The 18,004-nt window shown below is 36.5% G+C and overlaps 1 long non-coding RNA gene across 1 annotated transcript; it reads left to right on the top strand.

The window, feature by feature from the left end:
- Positions 1–2,277: 2,277 nt before the first annotated feature.
- LOC135148360 (uncharacterized) lies at positions 2,278–16,806 on the top strand. Its single transcript, XR_010286480.1, has 3 exons — positions 2,278–2,504; positions 2,632–2,688; positions 16,425–16,806. It is a non-coding gene; the product is annotated as an uncharacterized LOC135148360 (long non-coding RNA).
- Positions 16,807–18,004: the final 1,198 nt, after the last annotated feature.

The following is an 18,004-nucleotide window of genomic DNA, read 5'->3' as shown; positions in this document are numbered from 1 at the left end:
CATAAAATTAACAATTATTTCTCCAGACCTATCCACATTTTTTACTGGATTTATGTTCTTAATTTCCTGGCGTGGCTATTGGCTATCACTTGCTAATAAAATAGGTTTTTAGAAGATATATGTTAATTAAAAAAAACTTCAATTTGATTAAAAGTTTTTTTTCTAAACATATATACACCAAAGAAACAGAACTTTGGGAAGCCAGTGCTAACATCAGGTAACGACATTTACCAAGAGAACTGGATGGATTCAACTACCACTAAATTCTTCTTGATTATTAAAATGACAGTAGTATATTGTCTATTAAGAATCAACTAAAAAATCTAGTAAAACATTAATTACCACGCGAAATGGATGTAGTATATAATTGCCAATATATTTTGCAAACATGGAACAAACATTTTCATCACTGTCCCCGACTTAATGCCAATGTTCAGCGCGGTAACAACAAAAAGATTGGATAAAACTAAAAGATACCAATGGATCTAAAAGTAGACCAAGAATTATAGGAGCCAACTTAATGTAAAATTTATCCACCAACAGCGTTTCATTATTTGATTTCCATTACCAAAGTAAACTTGCATAAAACTGAATCCAATATTGATGATTAGAGCTCCACCTAACCAGATCTAACTATTAGGTTCCCAGCTAGGTGCATGACATAAAATTAAAAGTGGATTCATCCTTTTATTTGAAAAATTGGAAAATATTACTTGCCTGGTTTAAGCTTAAATGGTCCCTTAAAAGAGTAGGGAGTGGAGTGACCAGAGATCAGATGGTTGTTATAAATACTGTAAGTTATGAGAATAAACTAATTTTTAAAAGCAGCACGCGCATGGGTCATGTGTGTTCTACAACAAAATATTATGTAATTACATTGATTGTGCTACAATCCCAACGCAAACAAGTTCTCAACAACTCGAAATAAGACAGAGGATACCTTTCCTACTCCGTGATATTCGTACGCAAGCTAGACCAAAAAACTGTAAACCGCAACAATGCAGATCACAAAATAACTGGACAGTCTTTTCATTACCTCTGTTATTTTAGATGACACTGAGCATACTCTCGGCTTGTCATGATTAGTAACTGCCGCAACATCCCGTCCAACACTTGTGGCCTAGAATTTATATGTGACAACACAATCACATACCAACAAAATCAATGTCCTACAGTGATCTCTATCAAAAGAAAATGTCATACAGTGTTCAACATACTAGCTTCGTACTAACATAAAAACCTAAACTGCATAATAACTACACCAAATTCATTATTACATAATATGCATCTTCAAGATCAAAACAGTTAAAAGATGCGGAACCTAACTACAAACTGCATTTAGAACATGAAGAATCAAATCAAACACAAAATACCCAAATCAAACACAAAATCAATGTCCCACAGTGTTCAACATACTAGCTTCGTACTAACATACCTCGATTCCCAAAAGTTTCTCACTAGCATCAGTTTGAACTACCTTTAGAACATGAAGAATCAAATGAAACACGAAATACCCAAATACCAACAAACCGTTCTGTAGTGTCGGAATACAGCACTCATAATCCAAATATATTCTTAGAGGTCAGAATTTATTATATATGCTTGCAATGTCAAGTGAAAAAACGCATACATACTTCCCTTTTTTACAAAGCCCAAAACAAATTTCGGAGCAACACCACGAAGCAGCAATGATAAAAGAAGGACAACCCAACAAACCTGGATACCGGGTATCACAAATTCTGGTAATCTATTGCTCAGGAATTCGACAGGCGATGATATTGAAGCAGATCATAACAATATCGTGGGCATACCTGAACTCATATTCACCTATTCTTGTCTCGTCCTGCACAGTCCTCCCCAGAAAATCAATTGAGTTTCTAAAGTTCCGCACTGAGGTCGTTGATAGCGAAAATCCGGCACTTTTTGTAACGATAGTGGTGTTTGCTTCAACGGAGGATGCGGGATCACTACAAGAAACAGAGCAATAGACATCACCCCTTTAACATCGGTTGTAAAAGCCACCGATGTTAAAGGTGTTTCTAACATCGCTCGATTTTTAACCGATATTAAAGTGTTTTAAGACATCGCTTAAAATGCTAACCGTTGTCTAATATTCTTGTCCTAAAAAAGTGAAAAAACGTTGACAACGGTTGCAAATATAACCGTTGTCTAATGTCAATATTTTAAAAATAAAAAAAAAAACAGCTACAAACAATTAACCGTGTACCCGTTATTATACCCATATATTGACTTAACCAAAAATTTTATATTTCCCCCAATCTCTTCCCCTCTTTATTTCGACCCTTACTCCCTCGAGCCCGACCTCACTCTCCCGCCTCTCAAATCTCTCCCTCCCTCCTCTCAATCTCTCAATCTCTCCCTCTCTTCAAGAACCCTAATTTCACTACACTCAAGAACCCTAGTTTCACTACACACTCAAAAGATTCGAACTCTATAAACCCTAATTTATTAACACTACCGAAGAAGATTCCAAATCCATCTTGGTTTATTTTCAAATTCTGGGTTTAGTTTGAAGAACACATCTTGAAGCTCTAGCCCTATTTTCTTTGTATTTTGTTCATATCTTTTGGGTTTTGCAAGATTTTTAATTTTTACTTCTTGTTATTGCAGATCTAAAAGTTTGTTCACTTTGAGAGTTTGTTTGTTGACTTTGGGACTTGTAGTGAGGTATGTTCTTTTTCTTTGTCAATCATTTTATTTGGTTGCATGTATGTATTTCGATTTGTTTGTGCTATATGTACAATTTTATTGTTGTTTTACTGGGTGTTTACACATATGCTTGGCTTTGTTTGTGTAAATATATTATTTTGGTACCCCAAAATTATGACTGGGTATGTGCCATTGTTTTTTAAAACTTATTTGTATAGCTTTATAACAAAATGTTGTTATTTTACACCAACTATGAGAAAGATTGTAGAAGGGGGGGGGTTGAATACAATCTTTTACAAACTTAAAAGATTCAAGAATGGTACACTAAGAACACAGTAAACAGAAAAACACCAAGTATTAAAAATACGGGTGGATTGAATGATCCACCCGTGAGATTTTATATAGAAGAATCTGTGGATTGTTTACAATTCGCACAGCTGCTGGTTCATCACTCAACAAGTTCTAACTCTCAGATTTTTCTCTCAAGTAATTTGAACAAGTTCAACTGATGCTACTAACTTGGTTATATACCCCAAGTTTTACAAAGCTTTTAGCTAGATTACAAAATGCACTCTAATCTAAAAACAATGCTGCACAACTTTGTCTTATGCATGCTTTCTGAGATGTCTTCATCTTTGACCATCATCTTGATTTGATCCAGATTGCACTGCATGAGATAAGTATGTTTCTGCTTCTTCTTTATTTTCCTAATTAGGCTTCCATGTCTATTTTAGTGTAATTCGATCCATGTGATTTGTCAGACTTAAGCTCTAGTCACTTTCAACTGCTCTTTGCTTCATCAGTTGAAGGTTCTGGTTGCTTTCAACTGCTATTGACTTTATCAGTTGAATGCCTGGCTCATCAGTTGAATGAATTACAAACTCCATCCGTTGAATGCTGTTCCAGTCTTATCAGTTGAATTCCTCAGCATTATCCGTTGAACACTTTGTCTTCAGTTGAATGCTTGATTTTCATCAGTTGAAACATCATCCAGTCTTTATCAGTTGAACAGTTACATCTCATCAGTTGAATATCCTTCACTTAGATAAAATTACATGGCATTGGATATTTACAATTAGCCATCCTATTCTACCCATCCGTTGATAATTCCCAAAGACAAGAAATGTAACAATTACAACTGAAATTTGATGAAGATTCTAAGTAAGACATGTTACAAAAATGTTTATGTTATCATCAAAAATTATTGATTCCTAACAATCTCCCCCAATTTATGACTGGAGAAGATGCAGACATAAATTCTACACTTGATGATAACAAAACATTAATAAAATAAAATGCAGAATTTAAATACAAGAGTTAGAAAAGATTACAGATGATTATGCTCCTCTAGACTGAGCAGTTACTTGTTCCTAGAAGATCTTCTTCTTCTGGACTTAAGTTTTTCTTCAAGAATATTAATCTGCTTCTGAAAGATCCTGTAGAACCATTCTTCATCACTATCCTGTCTGTTGAGCTTGGATTGGAGAGTCTTCAGAGTATTCAAGCTAGCAACCTTGAGTTGATCTTTAGGTCTGAAAAATCTCCTAACACCTTGATTGTCCCTAAATTCCATGACTGGAGTAGGTTCATGATGAATTTTCTTTCCAGTGTAGGGAATTTTCAGCCTTCTTTGTAGACTAGCATCTGAGTTCCATTCCTTCCTGATCTCAAGGATTCTCTTTAGTACCATTTGCTTTGCAGGTGGTGTAAATCCTCCAGTCCTCTTCATAGATCCATATATTTTTGTTAGAGAACTGAATCCCTCAGAATTCAGAACTCTGTGAAGAGGCCAGATGACATCACCCTTGTTTTTGTAAGAGAATACCAATCTTTCAGGTAACTTTGAAGTTGCTTCTATTCCTCTTACTTCTTGAAGATCATCCAGCTCCAGATCCAACTCAGAAATTTCTTCAATGTTAGCAATGATGAGATAGTCATCAGGGTTCTCAGGTTCTTTTGGAGGTTTAGGAGGGTTAGCCATCCTTTTAGCCACAGATTTGACTTTCTTCTTTGGCTTGGAAGATTCTTGGACAAGAAAAGCTGGAATTGGAATATCTTCCAAGTCAATTGGCTCCTCCTTTGGCATTATTGGCTCATCATGGAAGTTGACATCTGGATGTACTACTGTGGTATCCTTGATTGGAGAAGAAGGCTTTGAGATAGGCTTTTCTGGCACTTCTTCTCTTCTCTTGGCTGCCTCAGGCATCTTAGTTTTAGATTTGACTCTCTTTTTCTTGGGAGAAGATTCAAGAGGCAATCCTTTCTCATTTAAAAACTCAGCTACCAACTCCTCTTCCAGCTCAATAGCATACCTTTCATCCACCTCTATTTGGTTCAAGGAGAGTTGGGATTCAAACTCCTCTTTTTCACATTCTCTGGCCACCTCTTCAGCTTTTGCAAATGAGTAGTGAGGATGGCCAGTTCCAATAAACAGCTTCTGGCCTTCTCTGTGGATGATGGCAAAATGAGCCTTTAAGGCCACATCTGCACAATCTTTATAACTTTTGATTTCTTGGCCCAAAAGCTTGTATTCATTTTTGTCAGGCCTGGCTAGTGGAAAGTAGATTGAGCTTGAGTCTTTTCCAGGCCTGGAGTAACCACAATTGTTTGGAAACAGAATTGGCTTGAACTCATTCAAAAATGATGGCTCACCCTTTTCTGTCTTGGAGGGAATAACAATCTCAGGTGTAATTACCCTGAGAATTGTGGTTGTGGTTGGAAAAGAGATTTGAGCTGTGGTGGCTGTAGAAGATGTAGATGATTTCTTGCCCAGTTGAGCCACTCTCTTTGCAATGGAGTCCAATTCTTTCATCCTTTCAATCTTTTGCTTTTCCCTTTCAGTGTGGAAAGGAGGAGGAATTTGACTGATTAATTCTGCAGGAGTGAGTTGGTAATTCTTTCTCCCCCTTTTTGTTAGCAGCAAGTGTAAGGGATGGACTGGGAAGAGAAGCACCAGAGGCAAGAAGAAGATGTTGAAGGAGTCCAGTCTGAATTCTTTGATGCTGCAACATCTCATCCATTCTAGAGTTTAAGATATAGACATTGCCTTCCAGAGCTTCTACTTGCTTTTCCAATTGCAGTTGTTTTTGCTCAGAACCAGAAAGAGCTGATTTGACCTGAGCTGGAAGCTTTTCATCAATTTGTTTGGTCAGATCAGTCTTAACAGAGGCAATGAGAGAATTGAGATGCTCTATCTCTTTCTGAAAGTGGAGAGATTGATATTTGTGAAGCTTGAGGTTTTCCAGAGCTTGACTGGCAATGGTGGCAGAGATAGCTTGAGAGGAGGATGAGCTTCCAGGTTGTGATTGAAGAAGAGTGGAGGCTTGCCTTTCCAGCTCCATGCTAACAACAATTGCATTGGCAGACTGCATGGAGAGCCATGAAGGTAGAGAAGTTGTAGGTTGTTCACCAAGGGATTCCTCAAGAGCATCATTGAGGTCTTCATCACTATCATCATAATGAAAATCATCTCCAGCATTGGCAGGCAGAGCTGTAAATGCCTCCTTTGCTCTAAGCATAGAAGATGTAGTGTGAATCAGATTAAGGTGCCTCTCAGCTGCTTGATTATCCAATCTGGCAAAATCTTGAATGGAAGACATTCCATGAGTAAAAGTCTCAGGGTCTAGTGAAACACTATCCAATATGGATCTATATTCAGCTTGAATCTCTTGTTCACTAAACCCTTCATTGACACCTGCATTTCTCTCATTATCTCTCTTTTCTTGCATCAAGGGCTCCCCTTGGCTCACCACACAACTCACCTCTCCCTCACTTACCCTTACTAAAGGGTCACTCTTATCCTCTCCTTTTTCCTGGCTAGAAGAAAATGCCAGACTCTCCACACCCTCTCCTTTTGCCAGCTCACTAGGCTGCCTCTCCACTCCATAGCTCACTCCACTCAATCCTAGAAGTGTTTGTGCTACCATGTGATCAACTGCTGTAGAAAGAGGTAAAGTAATTGAGGTAGCAGCAGCTGTCAACTGATGAGAGACATCAGTTGAGACATTAGTAGATGAGGCATTCAACTGATGAGAGCTGTTAAGCAGATCAGTTGAAGGACAAACACTTGTCAACTGATGAGGGAGATCAGTTGAAGAAAATGAAGAAATAGGTTTAGAGGCTGTAATAGTTGAGTCTGTGGTGATTGATTTTAAAGGAAAATCCACAGAACACACTGTCACAGAAGAAGGAAATGGAAGAGAAAGATCCAACAAATCATCAAAATGATGATGATCAATCTCAGAAGGGGGCTTCTCCATGAAATCCAAAGATGGAGAATTTACAAGTGTGGTGTGAATTAATTCCACATCCACAGAAGAGGTTGGGGATTGTGTTTGAGTAGTAGAAATGGTAAGATCATAAATATGGGTGATTGGTTGAGATGAAGAAGGGGGCTGTGACTCCACATTTATTGGAGTCACATCAATCTGACTTTGAGAAGTTAAAGGCATAAAATCCAGAATGGATGCCTGTGTGTGTGCAGAGTGCTTCAGTTTGTCACTTCTTAGCTTCTTTCTCCCATAGGCTTTTATTGGTGAAGAAGTGGTGTCCCTCCCCCTTTTTAACTGTGTCCCTGGTTGGGGACTATTTTCAATAGCAACATCCTTTTGGGAGGATGCTGCTAGGGATGAGTTTGATTCCATATTAACATCTACAGTCTTTTGGGAGACTGCAGAGTGGCCAGGCTGGTTAACACACACCTCTCCATCCTTATGCTTAGGGCTTCTTTGATGTTCACCCTTTCCCTCCCCCTCACAACCTCCAGTCACACTCCCCTCAGGTTTGTTTCTTTTGGTTTTTACAACAGGTGCCTTTTGGGAGGCATCTGAGGTTGGTTTAGAAGATTTGTTTTTAGAAGGTTTTGCCACTTGTGTGGACTGTTGATGGGCCTCTTCAACAGCCCTGATGGCAGAAAGCAAAGAAGGTGAGGGTTGAGAAAGAGTAGTAGGAAAGCCATGTACCTCTTTGTGCTTTCCAGCCTCCATTGTTGGCAGGTACACCACCTCCAAGGAGGGGTATAAATTCATCCTAAAGAGGTCTTTAAAGACTCTCTTTTCCTGCACAAAACTGGGAAGCTTGGCTTCCTTGTTAGTAATAACTAGCTTATCATTGAGATGATTAGCTAGCATCATAAGAAATCTGACATAATATATATTCCTAGGTCTATCAGTTTTATCACCTAGTTTCTCCCCAATTTCTTGGATCATCAAACCACCAAAGTTGAAATATTCATTAGTCAGGTACATGTAAAGCATTTGTAAGATCTGGGAAGTAAGGGCATTAAAATTACTAATTTTACCAGAAAATGCTTTAATAAATGCATCACATAAGTAACTCCATTCTCTCCTAAGACCCCTTCTTTCTATTTTACCTAAGGCATCAGTTGGCAAAACATAATTCATGGCATAAAGTAAATTAACCAACTGATTATCACTAGGCAAAGATAAAACAGTATTTTCAGGAATCTTAAAGCATGCTTTCATAACATCAGCATTGACAGAGTAAGTTTTATTATTGACAGAGAAAGTTAGAGTTTCATGCTCACTATTAAACTCTGCAGAGGTCCACATTTCCTCAACTATTTCATGGTAGATGATGGGAGCTTCAGTCATAGCATAAGAGAGCTGGCTTGACTTGATGAACTCCATCATCCTGTGATACTCTTTCTCCTCCACAGCCTTGGTATCCACAAATGACGCAAAGTTGTTCTTCTCATAGATAAACCCACTTGGTGCAGTGTACTTCTTCATTGGTGCCATTGCAGTTACAGAGAAAGCTTGAAGAGGAATTAGAACTTGTTTTTGCACAGAGAGAGAAGAGAGCTTTGAGAATTCGAAAGAGTAAGATGAAAAGAAATGAAAATAGATTAAAACACTTAAATACTTTCTCAGAAAATTGCTGTGATTGGCTGAGAAATTACCGTTGAGAAGAAATTACTCTTATTTATCTCTACAAAAATTACACACACGATCGTGTGTATAAAGTAAGTGAGAGACAAAAGAAATTTCAACGGCTCAGATCTGATAATGCTTTCAACGGATGAGATAAGCGCCTCTTTAAACTTCCTATTCAACTGATGAAGATCAGTTGAAGGCGTCTTCAACTGGTGTCATCAGTTGAATGAAAAACAACGCAAGAGGATATTGTTTCAAGCATCAGTTGAAACAATTTCACTAGTTCATCAGTTGAAATATTATAGACTTTATCCAGAATTATAATTAATTCAATTTTGATAAATCAAAATTAATCAAATTCTGGCTGCCAAATTACAGAAAAATTCACTCTAAATTAGGAGAAATTTAACATACCTAATTTACTTACCAACCTTGTGAATGTGGATTCATCAAGAGGCTTTGTGAAAATATCTGCAATCTGTTCTTCACTTGGAACAAAATGCATTTCAACAGTACCAGCCATCACATGTTCTCTTATGAAGTGGTATTTGATGTCAATGTGCTTGGTTCTTGAGTGTTGTACTGGATTTTCAGTTATAGCAATAGCACTGGTGTTGTCACAAAATATTGGGATTTTTGAGAGATTTAATCCATAATCAAGTAATTGATTTCTCATCCACAATAATTGTGCACAACAGCTTCCAGCTGCAATGTACTCAGCCTCAGCTGTAGAGGTTGATACAGAGTTTTGCTTTTTGCTAAACCAAGAAATCAATCTGTCACCAAGAAATTGACAGGTGCCAGTTGTACTTTTTCTATCAATTTTGCATCCTGCAAAATCAGCATCTGAATATCCAATTAGATCAAATCCAGAGTCTTTAGGGTACCAAATACCAAGATTTGGTGTTCCCTTAAGATATCTGAATATTCTTTTTATAGCAATAAGATGTGATTCTTTAGGATCAGATTGAAATCTAGCACAGAGACATGTAGAAAACATAATATCTGGTCTACTAGCTGTCAAATATAAAAGAGAACCAACCATGCCTCTATAATTAGAGATGTCCACAGATTTCTCATTGGGACTTAATTCTAATTTAGTGGCTGTTGGCATGGGAGTCTTAGCTTCTTTGCAATCCAATAAATCAAACTTTTTAAGTAGATCATAAATGTACTTAGTTTGATTTATGAATATACCTTCCTTTACTTGTTTAACTTGTAAACCAAGAAAGTAGGTGAGCTCTCCCATCATGCTCATTTCATACTGACTTTTCATTAGATTAGCAAACTTTTTGCAAAGTTTCTCATCTGTAGAACCAAAAATTATGTCATCTACATAGATTTGAACCAGAATAAAGGCACCATTTACATTCCTGTAAAATAGTGTTTTATCCACAGTTCCTCTAGAAAAATGATTATCTAACAAGAATTGAGACAGAGTGTCATACCATGCCCTTGGTGCTTGCTTTAGTCCATAGAGTGCTTTTAATAAAAAGTAAACATACTCTGGAAATTCTGGATCTTCAAAACCAGGAGGCTGACTGACATATACCTCCTCTTCCAGTTCACCATTTAGAAAAGCACTCTTGACATCCATTTGATAAACTTTAAAATTTGCATGAGCAGCATAGGCCAGGAAGATTCTTATTGCTTCCAGTCTTGCAACTGGTGCAAAGGTCTCATCAAAATCAATTCCTTCAGATTGAGAGTACCCTTTAGCAACAAGCCTTGCCTTGTTTCTGGTGACAACTCCATTCTCATCCACCTTGTTTCTGAATACCCACCTTGTTCCTACAATAGTTCTGTTTTTAGGTTTGGGTAACAGCTTCCATACATTGTTTCTCTCAAATTGATTTAATTCTTCTTGCATAGCAAGAACCCAATCAGCATCTTTGAGAGCATCTTCTATGACTTTAGGTTCATCCTGTGAAAGGAATGCACTGTACAAACACTCATCTTGAGTTGCTCTTCTTGTTTGTACAGATGCATTTGCATCTCCAATAATTAGCTCAAAAGGGTGATCCCTTGTCCACTTTCTTTGTGGGGGAAGTGATTGTCTTGATGATGTGGCTTCATTGTTGAAGTTCAGGTTTCCATGTTGGAAAGCTCCCCCTAAATTTGACATCTCATTATTTCTAGACTGATTGAAACTTTGAGACATTCTTTCAACTGATGATCCTTGAGGTGTTTCAACTGATCCCTCCAATGTAGTTTCAACTGATGCTTCAGTTGAATTTCCAATTGTAGTTGTTTCTTGCACCAGAGAGTCATCAGTTGGAATATTAATTCCAGGATTAATTCCAACATTTTGAATAATGTCATCATCATCATCACTGTCATACAGATCACCTTCACCTTCATTCTCAAATCTGAGATTATCATGAAATCCTTCATCTGAGAATCCTTGAATCTTCTTATCATCAAAAACCACATGGATTGATTCCATAACAATGTTGGTTCTCAGATTATATACTCTAAATGATTTTCCATCAGAGTATCCAACAAAAATAGCTTCATCTGCCTTGGCCTCAAATTTTCCAAGATTTTCACCTTGATTTCTTAGAACATAACACTTGCATCCAAATACATGAAGAAAGCTAATTGTTGGCTTCTTTCCTTTGAAGAGTTGAAAGGGAGTTAGATTATGAGGTTTGGTAATTAGTGAAATGTTTTGAGTGAAGCAAGCAGTGTTCACAGCTTCAGCCCAAAAATAGGTTGGAAGTTGAGCTTCATTAATCATGGTTCTTGCAGCCTCAATAAGAGTTCTATTCTTCCTTTCAACAACACCATTTTGTTGTGGAGTTCTTGGTGCAGAGAACTCATGAGTAATTCCCTCTTCTTCACAAAATTCTTTCATCACAGAGTTCTTGAATTCTGTTCCATTGTCACTTCTTATCCTTCCAACTTTGACATCTGGATTGTTGTTTAATGCTTTGATATGATTGATGATGATTTTCCCAGCTTCATCCTTAGAATGCAGGAAGAAAGTCCAAGTGAATTTAGAAAAATCATCAACAATCACTAAGCAATATTTCTTCTTTGAAATGGACATTATGTTGACTGGTCCAAACAAATCCATATGCAAGAGCTGAAGGGGCTTCACAATTGATGAAAGAGTTTTGCTTTTGAAAGAGCTTCTCTTTTGCTTTCCTAGCTGACAAGCTCCACAAAGTCCATCTTTGGAGAATTCCAGCTTAGGTAGACCTCTTACCAAGTCCTTCTTTACTAACTCATTCAGGGTTTTGAAATTTAGATGAGACAGTCTCTTATGCCATAGCCAACTGTCATCTGAGCTTGCTTTGCTGAGAAGGCAAGTGATAGATTCAGACTTTACAGAATTGAAGTCAGCTACATACACATTTCCTTTCCTTTGTCCAATCAGAACCACATTGTTGTCATCTTCTTTGGTGACAACACAGGCTGCAGGAGTGAAATTGACTTTGTAACCTTTGTCACAGAGCTGACTGATGCTAAGCAAGTTGTGCTTAAGACCAGACACCAATGCAACTTCATCAATGATGACATTCTCTTTAGCAATCAAGCCATATCCCATAGTATATCCTTTGCTGTCATCTCCAAAGGTAATGCTAGGGCCAGCTTTCTCCACAAACTTTGTGAGCAGGGAGGAATCACCAGTCATGTGCCTGGAGCATCCACTATCCAAGTACCACAAATTCTTCTTGTGGTTTCCCTGCACACATTTCACAAACAGATCAAGTTGATTTTGGTACCCAAATTGCTTTGGGTCCAGATTTGTTAGTCTTAGCAGCCTTTTCCACTTTCTCAACCTTTTCCTTGGATTGAATTGGTTCAATCTTTGGTTTTGGTTGAGAAGTTGGAATATCAACTCTGTTTTCAAACACAGGCCTTTGAGACATGCATAAATTGTTCATTCCATGCAAATTTGAATGAAATTGAGGCATGTTAAAGGCATTAAAATAAGGATTGAACATATATGGCATGTTAGGCTGAGAATAAGGATTGTGAGGCAATAAACCAGGCATCATGTTTATAGCAGATAAATTCATGTGAGGAACAGATGTCATGGGAATAGGCAAAGATAAATTAGGAGCAACCACAGTTTTACAATTAGCAGATAAATGATTTACACTACCACACTTGCTACAGGTTTTCCTAAGAGCACTAGCATTGGGAGTGTAATTGGTGTGCTTGTTAACTCCTATTTTGCCATTTCTATTTCCTTTCTTCTTTTTAGTCTCCTCAGATTTATGCTCATTAGTATCCAAATTCTTCTTGTTCTTGTTACTAGAATGAAGAGTGTTATTAACACTATCACTGGTCTCAGAAGAATTATTCTCACCTTTAACAAAATTCTTTTTAACAGGACCATATTTCTTGTTAAGCTTCTTGAGAACACTCTTGTCAACTGATGAGTTTTTGTTCAACTGATGACTCTCATCAGTTGAGTCTTTGTTCTTCAACTGATGATCATCATCAGTATTCTCATCACCTGAACTATTCTCAGATTTCTCAAGCACTTTCTTATTCCTCTTCCACTCATTTTCTACAAAGGTCTCTCTACCTTGCATGTTGATGATATTGGTGGAAACATCCCTACCAGACTTCCATTTGGCAATAATCTCTTGTTCCTTATCAAGCTGCTTTCTTATGATCTCTTCTCTTTTCAGAACAACCAAGAGATCATCCTTGGCTGTCTGACACTCAATTTTAAGCTTCTCAAACTCAATAAATTGAGCTTCTAGTACACTGTTTCTATCACTAAGAAAGGTGTTAGCTTCCTTAATCCTACTATTTTCCTTAGTGAGAGATTTTAAAGAAACATGCAAATGATACAATTCTGTAGACATTTCATTAATAGTAGCATTGCATTCATCTTTAGTTAACTCAACTAAGTTTGTAGTGAATACCTGACTGCTGCTTCCAGTGTTTTCTTCTTGATCTGTGGAGTTGGCCATTAGAGCTAGATTGACAAACTCCTCCTCTTCATCAGAATCATCTCCAGCTGCCCAGTCATCCTTTGTGATGAATGCTCTTTCCTTTTGTTTGAGAAGTTCATAATATTTCTTTTTGTAGTCAATGTTTTCACTTGACTTTTTCTCAACTTTAGGCTTTCTGCACTCATTTGCAAAGTGACCTGCATTCCCACAGTTGAAGCACTTGAATTTTGATCTGTCTACCATGCTTCTATCAGACTTGGGATTGCCTTTAAAAGATTTTGCAGAATTAAAATTCTTTTTGAATTTCAGTTTGGAGAATCTTCTTGACAGGAAGGCTAGATGTTCATCAATTCCATCACTTTCTTCACCAGAATCAGCTACTTCTTTCTCCTTTCTTCTTCCTTTGCTTGACTCTGAGCTCTCCTCTTTGACCAACTTCTCAGTTTCTTCAACTTGAGACTTTCCCTTGTCCTTGACAGTATCCTCCAGAGATGCAACTAGAGCCACAGATGAATGCCCTTTCTTTTGGCTTTTCTCAATCTCTTCATCTTGCTCCATTTCAAGCTCATAAGTCTTTAAGGTTCCATACAGTCTCTCTAGAGTATAATCTTTAAATTCTTGTGTATTTCTGAGAGAGACTGTCATGGGCTTCCATTCTTTGGGAAGAGCCCTTAAGAATTTCAAGTTTGAATCCTTAACTTGATATACTCTTCCAAAGAGCTTTAGACCATTTAACAGTTTTTGAAATCTGTTAAATGTATCACTCAAACTTTCACCAGCCTTGAAATGGAATGACTCATATTGTTGAATCAGAAGCTGCATCTTGTTTTCTCTAACTTGCTCATTCCCTTCACAGATGGTCCTGATGGTGTCCCAAACTTCTTTGGCACTTGTGCAGCTAATAACACTATCAATCATTTCTTGATCCAAACCATTGAACAGAAGATTCATGGTTTTCTTGTCCTTGTGCACTTCTTCAGTATCTTCTTGAGAATATTCATGGATAGGTTTTGGAATCATCTTACCTACCATGTCTTCACCATCAGCTCCCATACTTGTGCAGACCTTCATGGGGACATGAGGTCCTTTTTCAATACAGTTCACATAGCTTTCATCAATGGACAACAGATGCAAATGCATTCTCACTTTCCAGTGAAAATAGTTGTCTTTGTCAAGAACAGGAATCTTCACTCCAGCATCCTTCTTTCCCATCTTTCTCTAGCAGTGTTGATCTTTTTCCCTGTTTGTTGGGAACCTCGCTCTGATACCAATTGTTATTTTACACCAACTATGAGAAAGATTGTAGAAGGGGGGGGGTTGAATACAATCTTTTACAAACTTAAAAGATTCAAGAATGGTACACTAAGAACACAGTAAACAGAAAAACACCAAGTATTAAAAATACGGGTGGATTGAATGATCCACCCGTGAGATTTTATATAGAAGAATCTGTGGATTGTTTACAATTCGCACAGCTGCTGGTTCATCACTCAACAAGTTCTAACTCTCAGATTTTTCTCTCAAGTAATTTGAACAAGTTCAACTGATGCTACTAACTTGGTTATATACCCCAAGTTTTACAAAGCTTTTAGCTAGATTACAAAATGCACTCTAATCTAAAAACAATGCTGCACAACTTTGTCTTATGCATGCTTTCTGAGATGTCTTCATCTTTGACCATCATCTTGATTTGATCCAGATTGCACTGCATGAGATAAGTATGTTTCTGCTTCTTCTTTATTTTCCTAATTAGGCTTCCATGTCTATTTTAGTGTAATTCGATCCATGTGATTTGTCAGACTTAAGCTCTAGTCACTTTCAACTGCTCTTTGCTTCATCAGTTGAAGGTTCTGGTTGCTTTCAACTGCTATTGACTTTATCAGTTGAATGCCTGGCTCATCAGTTGAATGAATTACAAACTCCATCCGTTGAATGCTGTTCCAGTCTTATCAGTTGAATTCCTCAGCATTATCCGTTGAACACTTTGTCTTCAGTTGAATGCTTGATTTTCATCAGTTGAAACATCATCCAGTCTTTATCAGTTGAACAGTTACATCTCATCAGTTGAATATCCTTCACTTAGATAAAATTACATGGCATTGGATATTTACAATTAGCCATCCTATTCTACCCATCCGTTGATAATTCCCAAAGACAAGAAATGTAACAATTACAACTGAAATTTGATGAAGATTCTAAGTAAGACATGTTACAAAAATGTTTATGTTATCATCAAAAATTATTGATTCCTAACAAATGTGTTATGTTCTTAAATTAAACTTGTATGTTTGTTATATAAATTTAAGTTTAATCATAAATACTGAAATATTCTCTAGTTGAATGAGTTGATCTGTTGTTCTTAATTGAAGTTGTGATCTTTAATTGTTTATCAAATTTAGAGTTGCTTAATCTGTCAATGAAATTATAAATCATATGTACTTTATCTATTTTGGTTGTAGTTTAATTGTATGATCTCCTTTTAAATTTGTATTTATGGTGTGTATGTTTGAATGATAATCTGGTAGGTTATAAATGCATTTGTACTTGCTCTGTTTTTGTTGTAGTTTAAATCTAGGATCTCCGTTTAAATTTGTATTTATTTTGTGTATCTTTGAATGATATCAGGTAGGTTCCTTTGTTTTTATCTGATTAGAATTTCATGGATAAGTCGTGGATTTCGAAAGATAGGGATTCATTAGACTACGAAATAGGGGTTGAGAAATTCTTAATCTTTGCGGAAGAAAATGCAGTTGATAACTTGTTTTTTAATTACCAATGTTATCATATTTATGTTTCCACACTTAAAACATGCTTGTCTTGTGCAAATTAATATCTTAATGCCTGCATCTACTTCTATTTTATCATTTAAGTTGTCTTTTTAAAAGACCTTTTAGATTCATCATGACATAAAAAGATCTGATGATCTGTGTCTTGCCTACAGGTTCCAATTTAATGCTAATGATTTATTGGAATGGAAAGATTTTCCAAAAGGGCTCAGAGTCCTGCTGCTTGTACAAGAGACTGATTTTGCTGCACAAACAAGATCAAATCTTGAGGTGATGGATTATATTGGTCAGATTTCTATAAGATCCCCTTTTCTTCTGAATAAACATGGAAAAGTATTGTTTTGAATAAACAAAACTCTGGTCCCTGTCATTTTCAATCTAGTCTAGCTAATATAAAACTCATCTAAGTACTGGAATTAGAATCTTTGAGTTATTCCACTGGGATATAGAAGTTATCTTTTTTGTATATTCCTTAAAGTAATTGCCCTTTTTTTAATTAATATGCCAGTATACTACCTAGAACTGATTGTGACATTCTGCCCTTTTTGTATGTTCTTGAATATTGACAAAACTCATTTTATTATGTGCTACAGCTGTGAAAATCTCATGTTATCTAAAGTTAGATACGCTAGTTTAGTTGTACTTGATGTCATATACAGAGAATATAATTTCGATTTCTTTGGTGATTTAAGAAAATTTAAATTCTGGATAAAATATAACTCACTAGCACACAGGCCCCTGCTTCCTTTTCGACTTCTAATACATGTATGAAGCCATTATGGGGAATGAAAAAAGAATAATTCGGTAGTCTCAACCACTAAAACTAAGTAATGTATTCTTTGTCAGGTGCCTGTTGCAGCAGCTACCTATTATGAAGATATGTTTGTCAACTTTGAGTTAGCAATAGAGGCAGAGTCTCGAATCGCAGGAATGAGGTTGTTTGTGACAAATGAGTACATGCATTCTGGTCTACGAGATGGGCCAGTTCATATTTTGGAACAGTTGATGGGAATGTTGAATGGGAAAAAAATTGTTGTTTTGACATTATGTAGTTTCAATATTTGATTGTTGGATTATGTAATTAGTTTCGATATTGGATGGTTAATTTTGATCATTTAGTTAGTTTTGAAATTGGATGAATTAGATAATGTAGTTGGCTGATTGAATGCAACTTTGGTTTTGGTATATTGATTTTTGTATACTAGTTATTTGGTTTGGTATATTGCTTCTGGGTATTTGAATTTTCATGTTTGGGTGTCAAAAATACAAGGAACTGATGTCTTAGCAAAGATATAACATCAATTTGATTTAAGATAATCGATGTAAAATTATATTTATAACAACAGCTCAAAAGAGATCCCAAATACATGCCTACATAATCGATGTTTAATATTGTTGTTTACATCAGTCCTGATAATAGCCGATGTCAAAAGTACTTATTTACAACGTCTTGATTTTCATAAACGTTGTCTTTGTCTTTTTTTCCTTGTGGGTCGCATGCTTAAATTGATTGAAATTACAAGATAAACTAATATTGAACTCGTGATCGTGTGTTGAAATGTAAGATATTAAAACAAAGACATCAGTGTCTAAGTTAGAACTGTTGTCTAGGTGAATCTTTAACATCGGTTGTGAATCGATGTCTAAAATAATGGACCTTTCTCTACACATGCGAAGACATCGCTTCTAAATTTTTTTAACATCGGTTCCTGACCGATGTCTTTTGCACTTTTTC

This window comes from Daucus carota, chromosome 8 (genome assembly GCF_001625215.2).
Source record: "Daucus carota subsp. sativus chromosome 8, DH1 v3.0, whole genome shotgun sequence".
Lineage (NCBI taxonomy): Eukaryota > Viridiplantae > Streptophyta > Magnoliopsida > Apiales > Apiaceae > Daucus > Daucus carota.
Note: the sequence above shows the minus strand (reverse complement) of the source record. Positions and strands in the feature narration are given on the sequence as shown.